The sequence below is a fragment of the Coregonus clupeaformis genome, chromosome 25 (genome assembly GCF_020615455.1).
Source record: "Coregonus clupeaformis isolate EN_2021a chromosome 25, ASM2061545v1, whole genome shotgun sequence".
NCBI classification, from domain to species: domain Eukaryota; kingdom Metazoa; phylum Chordata; class Actinopteri; order Salmoniformes; family Salmonidae; genus Coregonus; species Coregonus clupeaformis.
The window spans coordinates 3,875,218-3,889,183 of NC_059216.1; the positions used below are offsets into that span (position 1 = coordinate 3,875,218).

General features: G+C 44.1%; 1 protein-coding gene across 1 annotated transcript in view; it reads right to left on the reverse strand.

Annotated features, from left to right (window-relative positions):
- The window catches only part of kif26ba (kinesin family member 26Ba), a 183,242-nt gene that overhangs the window by 90,391 nt on the left and 78,885 nt on the right, over positions 1–13,966 (reverse strand). The gene's annotated exons all lie outside the window — the stretch shown is intronic.

The window sequence follows — 13,966 nt, forward strand, 5'->3', positions numbered from 1 at the left end:
TGCACACACCGCCAACCAACGTTCTCCATTGGCCAACCCCTTTGGTCCCTAGGGGGACGTTGTAGCAGGATAGATGGTCCTCTATTCTCTTGGCAATGACATATTCACTGCTAGATTGCTACTAATGAAGGCTCTCGCTCACACACACACGCACACACACACACACACACACACACACACACACACACACACACACACACACACACACACACACACACACACACACATATATACACACACACACAGTAGAAAACACACACACAAGCAGACACAAAAGGAGACAAATGTTCAACAGGTTGTTGTGGAAAATAACCAATTAGGGTAGAAAGGGGAGGGTGGAGGGTTGAAGGGGGAGAGGGTGGGGGGTTGAAGAGAGAGAGGGTGGAGGGTTGAAGGGGGAGCAGGTGGAGGTTGGTGTGGATATGAAGGAGAGGTCACCTCTGGGTGAGGAGGGGTTGTTTTAGGGGGACAGAGGGGAGAAGGGTGGGGAAGGGGTGTCAGTTAGAGGGTAATGGAGAGGTTGGATTAAAGTGGGAGGGGAGGGATGGAGAGAAGGAATTTGAGGAGAGATGAAGAATGGTGAGACAGAGGGATTTTCTGGGTGAGAGGGGGAATGGAGAGGGATATAAAAGGGGAGGAGGGATGGAGAGAGAGAGAGAGAGAGAGAGAGAGAGAGAGAGAGAGAGAGGTGAGTTTGTAATGAGAAGAGATGTATGCTGCACGTCTGGACGCAAGAGAGCGAGACAACCATGGGCTTACCAGTACTGCATGACTGCCTCGATCATTCAAAATCAAAATCAAATCAAATCAAATCAAATTTTATTGGTCACATGCGCGAATACAACAAGTGCAGACATTACAGTGAAATGCTTACTTACAGCCCTTAACCAACAGTGCGTTTATTTTAAACAAAAAAAGTAAGAATAAAACAACAACAAAAAAAAGTGTTGAGAAAAACAAAGAGCAGAAGTAAAATAAAGTGACAGTAGGGAGGCTATATATACAGGGGGGTAACGGTGCAGAGTCAATGTGCGGGGGCACCGGCTAGTTGAGGTAGTTGAGGTAATATGTACATGTGGGTAGAGTTAAAGTGACTATGCATAAATACTTAACAGAGTAGCAGCAGCGTAAAAAGGATGGGGTGGGGGGCAGTGCAAATAGTCCGGGTAGCCATGATTAGCTGTTCAGGAGTCTTATGGCTTGTGGGTAGAAGCTGTTGAGAAGTCTTTTGGACCTAGACTTGGCACTCCGGTACCGCTTGCCGTCGCGGTAGCAGAGAGAACAGTCTATGACTAGGGTGGCTGGAGTCTTTGACAATTTTGAGGGCCTTCCTCTGACACCGCCTGGTATAGAGGTCTTGGATGGCAGGGAGCTTTGCCCCAGTGATGTACTGGGCCGTACGCACTACCCTCTGTAGTGCCTTGCGGTCAGAGGCCAAGCAGTTGCCATACCAGGCGGTGATGCAACCAGTCAGGATGCTCTCGATGGTGCAGCTGTAGAATTTTTTTGAGGATCTGAGGACCCATGCCAAATCTTTTTAGTCTCCTGAGGGGGAATAGGCTTTGTCGTGCCCTCTTCACGACTGTCTTGGTGTGCTTGGACCATGATAGTTCGTTGGTGATGTGGACACCAAGGAACTTGAAGCTCTCAACCTGTTCCACTACAGCCCCGTCGATGAGAATGGGGGCGTGCTCAGTCCTCTTTTTTTTCCTGTAGTCCACAATCATCTCCTTTGTCTTGGTCACGTTGAGGGAGAGGTTGTTGTCCTGGCACCACCACGGCCAGATCTCTGACCTCCTCCCTATAGGCTGTCTCATCGTTGTCGGTGATCAGGCCTACCACTGTTGTGTCAGTCGGCAAACTTAATGATGGTGTTGGAGTCGTGCCTGGCCATGCAGTCATGGGTGAACAGAGAGTACAGGAGGGGACTGAGCACGCACCCCCTGAGGGGCCCCCGTGTTGAGGATCAGTGTGGCAGATGTGTTGTTACCTACCCTTACCACCTGGGGGCGGCCCGTCAGGAAGTCCAGGATCCAGTTGCAGAGGGAGGTGTTTAGTCCCAGGATCCTTAGCTTAGTGATGAGCTTAGAGGGCACTATGGTGTTGAATGCTGAGCTGTAGTCAATGAATAGCATTCTCACGTAGGTGTTCCTCTTGTCCAGGTGGGAAAGGGCAGTGTGGAGTGCGATAGAGATTGCATCATCTGTGGATCTGTTGGGGCGGTATGCAAATTGGAGTGGGTCTAGGGTTTCTGGGATTATGCTGTTGATGTGAGCCATGACCAGTCTTTCAAAGCACTTCATGGCTACAGACGTCAGTGCCACGGGTCGGTAGTCATTTAGGCAGGTTATCTTAGAGTTCTTGGGCACGGGGACTATGGTGGTCTGCTTGAAACATGTTGGTATTACAGACTCGGTCAGGGACATGTTGAAAATGTCAGTGAAGACACTTGCCAGTTGGTCAGCACATGCTCGGAGTACACGCCCTGGTAATCCGTCTGGCCCAGCGGCCTTGTGAATGTTGACTTGCTTAAAAGTCTTACTCACATCGGCTACGGAGAGCGTGATCACATAGTCGTCCGGAACAGCTGGTGCTCTCATGCATGCTTCAGTGTTGCTTGCCTCGAAGCGAGCATAGAAGTGGTTTAGCTCGTCTGGTAGGCTTGTGTCACTGGGCAGCTCGCGGCTGTGCTTCCCTTTGTAGTCTGTAATAGTTTTCAAGCCCTGCCACATCCGACGAGCGTCAGAGCCAGTGTAGTATGATTCAATCTTAGACCTGTATTGACTCTTTGCCTGTTTGATGGTTCGTCGGAGGTCATAGCGGGATTTCTTATAAGCTTCCGGGTTAGAGTCCCGTTCCTTGAAAGCGGCAGCTCTACCCTTTAGCTCAGTGCGGATGTTGCCTGTAATCCATGGCTTCTGGTTGGGGTATGTACGTACGGTCACTGTGGGGGACGACATCATCGATGCACTTATTGATGAAGCCAGTGACTGATGTGGTGTACTCCTCAATGCTGTCTGAAGAATCCCCGGAACATGTTCCAGTCTGTGCTAGCAAAACAGTCCTGTAGCTTGGCATCTGCGTCATCTGACCACTTTTTTATTAACCGAATCACTGGTGCTTCCTGCTTCAGTTTTTGCTTATAAGCAGGAATCAGGAGGATAGAGTTATGGTCAGATTTGCCAAATGGAGGGCGAGGGAGAGCTTTGTATGCGTCTCTGTGTGTGGAGTAAAGGTGGTCTAGAGTTTTTTTTCCCTCTGGTTGCACATTTGACATGCTGGTAGAAATTAGGTAGAACGGATTTAAGTTTCCCTGCATTAAAGTCCCGGCCACTAGGAGCGCTGCATCTGGATGAGCGTTTTCCTGTTGATTAATGGCCTTGTACAACTCATTCAGTGCAATCTTAATGCCAGCATTGGTTTGTGGTGGTAAATAGACAGCTATGAAAAATATAGCTGAAAACTCTCTTGGTAAATAGTGTGGTCTACAGCTTATCATAAGATACTCTACCTCAGGCGAGCAAAACCTCGAGACTTCCTTAGTATTTGATTCCTACACACACACACGCACACGCATGCATGCACAAACACACACACACACACAGAAGTGGAGGAGAAAACAGTGTCTCTCTGATTAGGCTTGTGTCCTGAGGGAAGATGATCTGACACGCTGTAGAAAATGAACAGTCAGGGAAAACATTGTTTTCCCAATTAAACATAAACCTTACACTGTTCTCATTACACAAAGCACATACACACACATATTTACAGTGGGGAAAAAAAGTATTTAGTCAGCCACCAATTGTGCAAGTTCTCCCACTTAAAAAGATGAGAGAGGCCTGTAATTTTCATCATAGGTACACGTCAACTATGACAGACAAAATGATAATTTTTTTCTCCAGAATATCACATTGTAGGATTTTTTATTAATTTATTTGCAAATTATGGTGGAAAATAAGTATTTGGTCAATAAGAAAAGTTTCTCAATACTTTGTTATATACCTTTTGTTGGCAATGACACAGGTCAAACGTTTTCTGTAAGTCTTCACAAGGTTTTCACACACTGTTGCTGGTATTTTGGCCCATTCCTCCATGCAGATCTCCTCTAGAGCAGTGATGTTTTGGGGCTGTCACTGGGCAACACGGACTTTCAACTCCATCCAAAGATTTTCTATGGGGTTGAGATCTGGAGACTGGCTAGGCCACTCCAGGACCTTGAAATGCTTCTTACGAAGCCACTCCTTCGTTGCCCGGGTGGTGTGTTTGGGATGATTGTCATGCTGAAAGACACAGCCACGTTTCATCTTCAATGCCCTTGCTGATGGAAGGAGGTTTTCACTCAAAATCTCACGATACATGGCCCCATTTATTCTTTCCTTTACACGGATCAGTCGTCCTGGTCCCTTTGCAGAAAAACAGCCCCAAAGCATGATGTTTCTACCCCCATGCTTCACAGTATGTATGGTGTATTGTGGATGCAACTCAGCATTATTTGTCCTCCAAACACGACGAGTTGAGTTTTTACCAAAAGTTCTATTTTGGTTTCATCTGACCATATGACATTCTCCCAATCCTCTTCTGGATCATCCAAATGCACTCTAGCAAACTTCAGACGGGCCTGGACATGTACTGGCTTAAGCAGGGGGACACGTCTTGCACTGCAGGATTTGAGTCCCTGGCAGCGTAGTGTGTTAATGATGGTAGGCTTTGTTACTTTGGTCCCAGCTCTCTGCAGGTCATTCACTAGGTCCCCCCGTGTGGTTCTGGGATTTTTGCTCACCGTTCTTGTGATCATTTTGACCCCACGGGGTGAGATCTTGCGTGGAGCCCCAGATCGAGGGAGATTATCAGTGGTCTTGTATGTCTTCCATTTCCTAATAATTGCTCCCACAGTTGATTTCTTCAAACCAAGCTGCTTACCTATTGCATATTCAGTCTTCCCAGCCTGGTGCAGGTCTACAATTTTGTTTCTGGTGTCCTTTGACAGCTCTTTGGTCTTGGCCATAGTGGAGTTTGGAGTGTGACTGTTTGAGGTTGTGGACAGGTGTCTTTTATACTGATAACAAGTTCAAACAGGTGCCATTAATACAGGTAACGAGTGGAGGACAGAGGAGCCTCTTAAAGAAGAAGTTACAGGTCTGTGAGAGCCAGAAATCTTGCTTGTTTGTAGGTGACCAAATACTTATTTTCCACCATAATTTGCAAATAAATTCATTAAAAATCCTACAATGTGATTTTCTGGAATTTTTTTTCTAAATTTGTCTGTCATAGTTTACGTGTACCTATGATGAAAATTACAGGCCTCTCTCATCTTTTTAAGTGGGAGAACTTGCACAATTGGTGGCTGACTAAATACTTTTTTTCCCCACTGTATCTGCTCTGCTCAGAGAGACGGAGCACTGTGAGAGTTATTTAAGATACTCTTCAAAGAGGTAGTGTTTCAGACGTTTTCGGACGATGGGCAGGGACTCTGCTGTCCTGACTTTAGGGGGAAGCTTGTTCCACCATTCGGGTGCCAGGACAGAGAAGAGCTTTGACTGGGCTGAGCGGGAGCTGCCCTCCCATAGGGGTGGGAGGGCCAAGAGACCAGAGGTGGCAGAACGGAGTGCAACATTTTCCCAACTCTGGAGCTCATGCTTTCTTTTGGGCTTTCTATCAAGCACTTTGAGAGCCTGTTTGTAGACAGACTGAATTGGGTTTAATGTTGTACAGCAAGCTTGGGCCCAACTAGTCAAGCGGTATGTTAAATGGGGTAGTATCATATTAAATGGGGAAGTATCATAGCATTGAAGTACAGTTTTGCTGCCTCTGTAATCAAAACATTTTGTATGTATCGGAAATTAGCTATGTTGAATTTGATTATTTTAGTTACCCTTTTCACCTGCTTTTTGAAAAAGAGGTTGGAGTATTATGTTTTTATTTTTTCTGTTTTAAACCTATCCCAAACCTTAACCATTCGGAATTAATGCCTAAACTTAACCATCGGAATTTGACATTGATCCCCTCCCCCAAGGACAAATGTTGAATACTGAAGTCAAACCGTGTGATCTTTTTTTTTATTTGATTTATTATTATAATACATGTTATATTGTATTCTGCATTGTTCTATGAGAAAGTGCCCTCGCAGATCGCTGGATTTTTTTAATTTTATGAATATTTTATTTATTTAATTATATGTCTCTTTTCAATTCAAAACAAATTGCACATCAAACTAACTAATTTCAAACTAACTTTGAAAATTCCTCCTCCCCTGCCCTCCCCCCCCCCCCCCCCGTTTTTTAGAGATGCTGACAGCCCACCCTCTTTTCCCGATGTCAATCATGTCTTTAGGAGGCCCTGTAACTAGGTTGCTTACAATGTGTGATGAGTGAGTGTATTGTTGCAGAAATGAATAGGCCTATGTTCAAAAATGTTTAAATGTTTGCTACAGAGGGAGTTGGTATGTTATGAATTTAGAAATATGAATAATGAAAGCACCTGACCCCTGAAAGGTCTGTGCACAGCCCTGCACATACACACACACAGACACACACACACACACACACACACACACTTGAATGTTCAAGCACCTCCAAGGTGGAAATACTGCTCAAGGTGAAAAGATAGAAATGTGTGTTTCTCAGTCCATTTGTTAGTTATTACATGTTATCGCTCCATCTGTTAGTTATTACATGTTTTCACTCCTCTCTATTAGTTATTACATGTTATCTCTCCTCTGTTAGTTATTACATGTTATCTCTCCTCTGTTAGTTATTACATGTTATCTCTCCTCTGTTAGTTATTACATGTTATCTCTCCTCTGTTAGTTATTACATGTTATCTCTCCTCTGTTAGTTATTACATGTTATCTCTCCTCTGTTAGTTATTACATGTTATCTCTCCTCTGTTAGTTATTGCATGGTATCTCTCCTCTCTGTTAGTTATTACATGTTATCGCTTCTCAGTTAGTTATTACATGTTATCTCTCCTTCTGTTAGTTATTACATGTTATCTCTCCTCTGTTGGTTATTACATGTTATCTCTCCTCTGTTAGTTATTACATGTCAACTCTCCTCTCTGTTAGTTATTACATGTTATCTCTCTGTTAGTTATTACCAATTATCTCTCCCCTCTGTTAGTTATGACATGTCAACTCTCCTGTCTGTTAGTTATGACATGTTATCTCTCCTCTGTTAGTTATTACATGTTAACTCTCCTCTCCGTTAGTTGTTACATGTTAACTCTCCTCTCCGTTAGTTGTTACATGTTAACTCTCCTCTCCGTTAGTTGTTACATGTTATCTCTCTGTTAGTTATTACCAATTATCTCTCCCCTCTGTTAGTTATGACATGTCAACTCTCCTGTCTGTTAGTTATGACATGTTATCTCTCCTCTGTTAGTTATTACATGTTAACTCTCCTCTCCGTTAGTTGTTACATGTTAACTCTCCTCTCCGTTAGTTGTTACATGTTATCTCTCCTCTGTTAGTTATTACATGTTAACTCTCCTCTCCGTTAGTTGTTACATGTTAACTCTCCTCTCTGTTAGTTGTTACATATTATCTCTCCTCTCTGTTAGTTATTACATGTTATCTCTCCTCTGTTATCTGTTCCCCCAGAACACATCTGATTTATCTCACACACACATACTGGATTCATCATCTACACATCTCCTCTTAGTTTCATTGTTCTCTACGCTAGCTATCAATACTCAGAGGAGAGGAGAACAGAGGAGAGGAGAGGAGAGGAGAGGAAGGGAGAGGAAAGGAGAGGAAAGGAGAGGAAGGGAGAGGAAGGGAGAGGGGAGGAGAGGAGAGGAAAGGAGAGGAAAGGAGAGGAAGGGAGAGGAAGGGAGAGGGGAGGAGAGGAGAGGAAAGGAGAGGAAAGGAGAGGAAGGGAGAGGAGAAGAAGGGAGAGGGGAGGAGAGAGGAGAGTCAGGAAGGGAAAGGTGGAGGAGAGAGAAGAGGAAGTCAGACATAAGAAAGGACCATAAATCGTAGCTCACACACCTCCTCATCCAGACATACAGGTCGTGACACCTGTACCATAAAACACACAGCCAGTTACAGCTGGCGTAAATCTATACACAGACCGGCAGGAGAGAGTGTGTGTCTGTGTGACAATGTGTGTGTGGAATGTCATTCAAGTGTTTGGGGTTCTACTTGCACACACAAGGCCACACACACTTGAATGACACACGCACGCACACACGCACACAACCCCTCCAACACATACACACACACCAAACACAGCTCCATACGATTGACGATCCCCATCTCCTCTCACCCGCTTGACAGCCTGAACACAGCCAACACTGTCTGCTACACAGGGGCATGGCACTCGTAAAACACACTCACACACACACACACACACACACACACACACACACACACACACACACGCTCATCACTGCAGCACCAAAGCTACAGAGTGATGTACACATATGGAAAAACCAGGAATCAATAACGTTCCTGAGAGGGAACAAAATGAATTTCTAGAGTAAAGTTATGGAGTGCTGTCTCTCATAGGTATGTATGTGTGTGTGTGTGTGTGTGTGTGCGTGCGTGTGTGCGTGCATATTGCATTCAGTATATCTTTCCCCCAGCTAACTCACCTTGCCATTATCAGGACATTATATTACGGAAACACAGCCTGACACAGTCTGACACAGCCTGACACAGTCTGACACAGCCTGACACAGCCTGACACAGTCTGACACAGCCTGACACAGCCTGACACAGCCTGACACAGCCTGACACAGTCTGACACAGCCTGACACAGCCTGACACCGCCTGACACAGTCTGACACAGCCTGACACAGTCTGACACGGCCTGACACAGTCTGACACAGTCTAACACAGTCTGAGACAGTCTGACACAGCCTGACACAGTCTGACACCGCCTGACACAGTCTGACACAGTCTAACACAGTCTGACACAGCCTGACACCGCCTGACACAGTCTGACACAGCCTGACACAGTCTGACACAGCCTGACACAGTCTGACACAGTCTAACACCGTCTGAGACAGTCTGACACAGCCTGACACAGTCTGATACAGCCTGACAGCTATGCAGAGAGCTCAGTATATAATATAATGTAATGTATTTAGAGTACGTGCTGCATGAGGCACAGAGTGCATATAGGACATCACTTAAGAGTAGCCATAACACTTATATAAAGCCATAACTTAGAGTAGCCAAAACACATATACAGTATAGGCCATAACTTATAATGTATGGTTCATTTTATAATATACAGTATGTGTATGAGCACTTAACAGTTTTGAGAGGGAATTGAGAGTGAGATTGCCAGAAGCAGTTTGTCTGTCAGTGTAGGGAAGGAACACAGACATAGGGCTCTATAAGTATCAAACCCACGTTAGTTTGCAATTTCGTCATGTATAAAACTGTCGCACTGTCATTTTCCAGCCCTTATGCCAGGTTCGGCAATTTACCTGTCTAACACCAGCTCGCTTGCTGTGGCAATATTTGAGGTGTGTCTGTAAAAACAAGCGCAAAAGTGACAATTTCATGCAGTGCTAATGGGAAGTTTTAAGACCCACAAAAGCAGGTTTTAACGGTAACGCAGTTGATAATGGCATGGACTTTGAGAGCGGAAGCGCAGCCTATCCAGCCATGACACACAGTGCCCATGGAAGGAGAAATGTGCCCTTTGTGCCGGTGTTTAGACATAAAAAAAACGATTGGTTTCCCCCCATTTCGTTTAGTTTGATTAAAAACCAAGCATAGCCTACCCTCCCCTTAATCAAGGCTGATTTAGCAGCATCACATAGGTACATCTTTTTATCCATTAGCCAAAAGTAGCCTTAAACAAAGGGGTTTTAAATGGTCTAGTGCACTGAAATATTTTGGATGTTTTTGCCCTCATGCTTTTTCATTATTCATAATTTACAAACCTGCATTTCGCTTGTTCAAGTAGGCTATCCTTCCCCATGTTCAAAGAGTGCCCCTTGTCCGTTTACCAAAGACATGCTCCTCCAGTCCAAACTATTCAGTCTTCCTATAATGCCATATCAACCAAGGATTGTTTTGATAATTTGCCTCGTATTTTGTATAGACGTGCAAATGTTATTCGTAAAGACATTTAGCCCTACGTGTGTAAACAGTGCCATGGAAGGAGAGAAGCGATTTATGATATCATGCTTCTGACCACATCCTATTTAGAAATATTGTTGTTGGTTTAAAAAAAACAGATTGATTGTTTTTTGTTTCATTTGATTAAAAAACTAACTTATTTGAAAGATTCACCGTCCATGGGTTTATGGTGAGAACGTACATGGCTCGAATGCAATGCAATTTCATCTGCTATTTCTGGAGAAGTGCAAATATGATCTGTAAGATGGTTCCATTATGTTTACAAAACATTACATTTGCGAGCAGTATAACAGTGAGTGGACCTTTATCCAGCTCCTGTGAAAAGTGCATAAAACCATCCATAGTCTATGTTGCCTTGTCTGAATTATACACCCACTGGGAGCAATTATGGTGCGTGTATCTGTGTTTAGACATGACTATTTAAAACAAGTTGATGTTTCGTTTTTATTCCAATTTTATTCCAATTATACACTGTCTTTTTAGGCCTTATCAATAGTCTAGTGAATTTAATCTGGCTTATTGACTACGTTTGGCATGTCCAGACTGCAATTTACAGTAGGCCTAGCCCCTATATCAGTGCGAATGCAATAGCCTATGTTTAACAATGTGTTTCTATATTGAAACAATGCAATTAGAACAATGTGGACTGCAAACATGTTCATGATATTTAGCAAATATGGGGCAGGCTATTTAACGAACTAGGCTATAATGGACTAACATTCGAATTGGAGTTGATGACAACGCAATACATAAAAGACTGTAAATACACAACTTGAAGAAACCACATATTTAGCCATGGAGCACGATTGGCCAGTGAGGGGCCAAGCCTCGACACACCCACAACTTGTTTGTTCATCAAAACCATGCTGCTGCGCGCATAATTCCGGTTGTGAAAATAGCACAAATATTTCTGACACACCCCTGAACCTATAACGCTATCGCCAGCGCTAAAATTTGCCATTGCGTTATGTTTGTTAAAATAGAGCCCACAGTGTCTGCCGCACAGATACCAGAGTTAACATACAACACAGTTATCTCCTTTTATCTCTCTCTCTCTCTCTCTCTCTCTCTCTCTCTCTCTCTCTCTCTCTCTCTCTCTCTCTCTCTCTCTCTCTCTCTCTCTCTCTCTCTCTCTCTCTCTCTCTCTCTCTCTCTCTCTCTCTCTCTCTCTCTCTCTTTCTCTCTTTCTCTCTCTCTCTCTCTCTCTCTCTCTCTCTCTCTCTCTCTCTCTCTCCCTCCCCTCTCTCTCTCTCTCTCTCTCTCTCTCTCCCTCCCTAACTATGTCAGTATGGACAGAACAGAGACCAGGACTTAAGACAAATCAAAAGTTAGAATTAGAAATCTAGAAGAAAGACTACAGATCAGAGGTTTGTGGTTAAACTACATAGACCAGAGATCAGAGGTGGAATATCCTTAATTATAAACTGGGTGGTTTGAGCCCTGAATGATGATTGGCTGACAGCCGTGGTATATCAGGCCATATAACACGGGTATGACCAAAAGTTATTTTACTGCTCTAATTACGTTGGTAACCATTTTATAATAAGAATAAGGCACCTCGGGGTTTGTGGTATATGGCCAATATACCACGGCTAAGGGCTGTATCCAAGCACCCCGCGTTGCGTCGTGCGTAAGAACTGCCCACACCCGTGGTATATTGGCAATATACCACGCCCCCTCAGGCATTATTGCTTAACTATAAACTGGGTGGTTTGAGCCCTGAATGCTGATTGGCGTTGCGTTGTGCCTAAGAACAGCCCTTAGCCATGGTATATTGGCCATATACCACACCCCCTCGGGCCTTATTGCTTAAATCTAGCCTGATAACATTCAGGAGTAAAACGAGATAGGACATTTGGGATGAGGTTAGTATTTGACAAGGGATGTGTAACACAATGTATCGCAGAGTGAAATACCTGTAGGTATGCAATGCAGAATCTGCCATCACATTTTTTGTGGGACGGCGTTTAGATGAGGAGAATGTCGGCCTAGATGTCTCAATAACTGTCATAGACACAAACACTGAGATATTAATGTTCTGACGTTAGTTTTTCATGTATCACCTTGAGTTATTGACGACTGTACAAGGGTGTGTGCATGTGTGTGTGTTTTATTGATCTACTGTCAGTCTCAACATCCCTATTATTGATTATGTACAGTGAATTCGGAAAGTATTCAGACCCCTTCACTTTTTCCCCATTTTGTTACGTTACAGCCTTATTCTAAAATAAGGCTGTAGCTCAGCTGGTAGAGCACGGCGCTTATAACGCCAGGGTAGTGGGTTCGATCCCCGGGACCACCCATACACAAAAATGTATGCACGCATGACTGTAAGTCGCTTTGGATAAAAACGTCTGCTAAGTGGCATATTATTATTATCATTATATTATTCAAATGGATTAAATTGTTGTTTTTTCCCCCTCATCAATCTACACACAATACCCCATAATGACAAAGCAAAAACAGGTTTTTAGAAATATTTGCAAATGTATAAAAAAAATAACAATGGAAATATCAGCAGCGATTACAGCCTCGAGTCCGCTTGGGTATGACGCTACAAGCTTGGCACACCTGTATTTGGGGAGTTTCTCCCATTCTTCTCTGCAGATCCTCTCAAGCTCTGTCAGGTTGGATGGGTAGCATTGCAGCACAACTATTTTCAGGTCTCTCAAATCAAATCAGATTTTATTGGTCACATACGCGTGTTTAGCAGATGTTATTGCGGGTGTAGCGAAATGCTTGTGCTTCTAGCTCCGACAGTGCAGTAATATCTAACAACTAAAATCTAACAATTTCATAACATATACCCAATACACACAAATCGAAGTAAGGAAATAATTAAGAATATATACACATATATGGACAAGCGATGTTAAAGTGGCATGGACTAAGATACAGTAGAGTAGTATAGAATACAGTATATACATATGAGATGAGTAATGCAGATATGTAAACATTATTAAAGTGGCTAGTGTTCCATTTCTTTAAAGTGGCCTGTGATATCTAGTCTATGTCTATAGGTAGCAGCCTCTAATGTGCTACTGATGGCTGTTTAACAGTCTGATGGCCTTGAGATAGAAGCTGTTTTTCAGTCTCTCTGTCCCAGCTTTGATGCACCTGTACTGACCTCGCCTTATGGATGATAGCGGGGTGAGCAGCCAGTGGCTCGGGTGGTTGATGTCCTTGATTACCTTTTTGGCCTTCCTGTGACATCGGGTGTTGTAGGTGTCCTGGAGGGCGGGTAGTTTGCCCCCGGAAATGCGTTGTGCAGACCGCATCACCCTCTGGAGAGCCTTGCGGTTGCGGGCGGTGCAGTTGCCATACCAGGCGGTGATACAGCCCGACAGGATACTCTCAATTGTGCATCTGTAAAAGTTTGTGAGGGTTTTAGGTGCCAAGCCAAATGTATTTAGCCTTCTGAGGCTCTGTTACGCCTTCAACACCACACTGTCTGTGTGGGTGGTCCATTTCAGTTTGTCAGTGATGTGTACACCAAGGAACTTGTTAGATCGGGTTCAAGTCCGGGCCCTGGCTGGGCCACTCAAGGATATTCAGAGACTTGTCCCGAAGCCACTCCTGCGTTGTCTTGGCTGTGTGCTTAGGGTCGTTGTCCTGTTGGAAGGTGAACCTTCGCCCCAGTCTGAGGTCCTAAGCGCTCTGGAGCAGGTTTTCATTAAGGATCTCTCTATACTCTCTATACATCTTTCCCTCGATCCTGATTAGTCTCCCAGTCCCTGCCGCTGAAAAACAACCCCCGTCTTCCAGACGTGACGCTTGGCATTCAAGCCAAAGATTTCAATCTTGGTTTCATCAGACCAGAGAATCTTGTTTCTCATATTCTGAGAGTCCTTTAGGTGCCTTTTGGCAAAC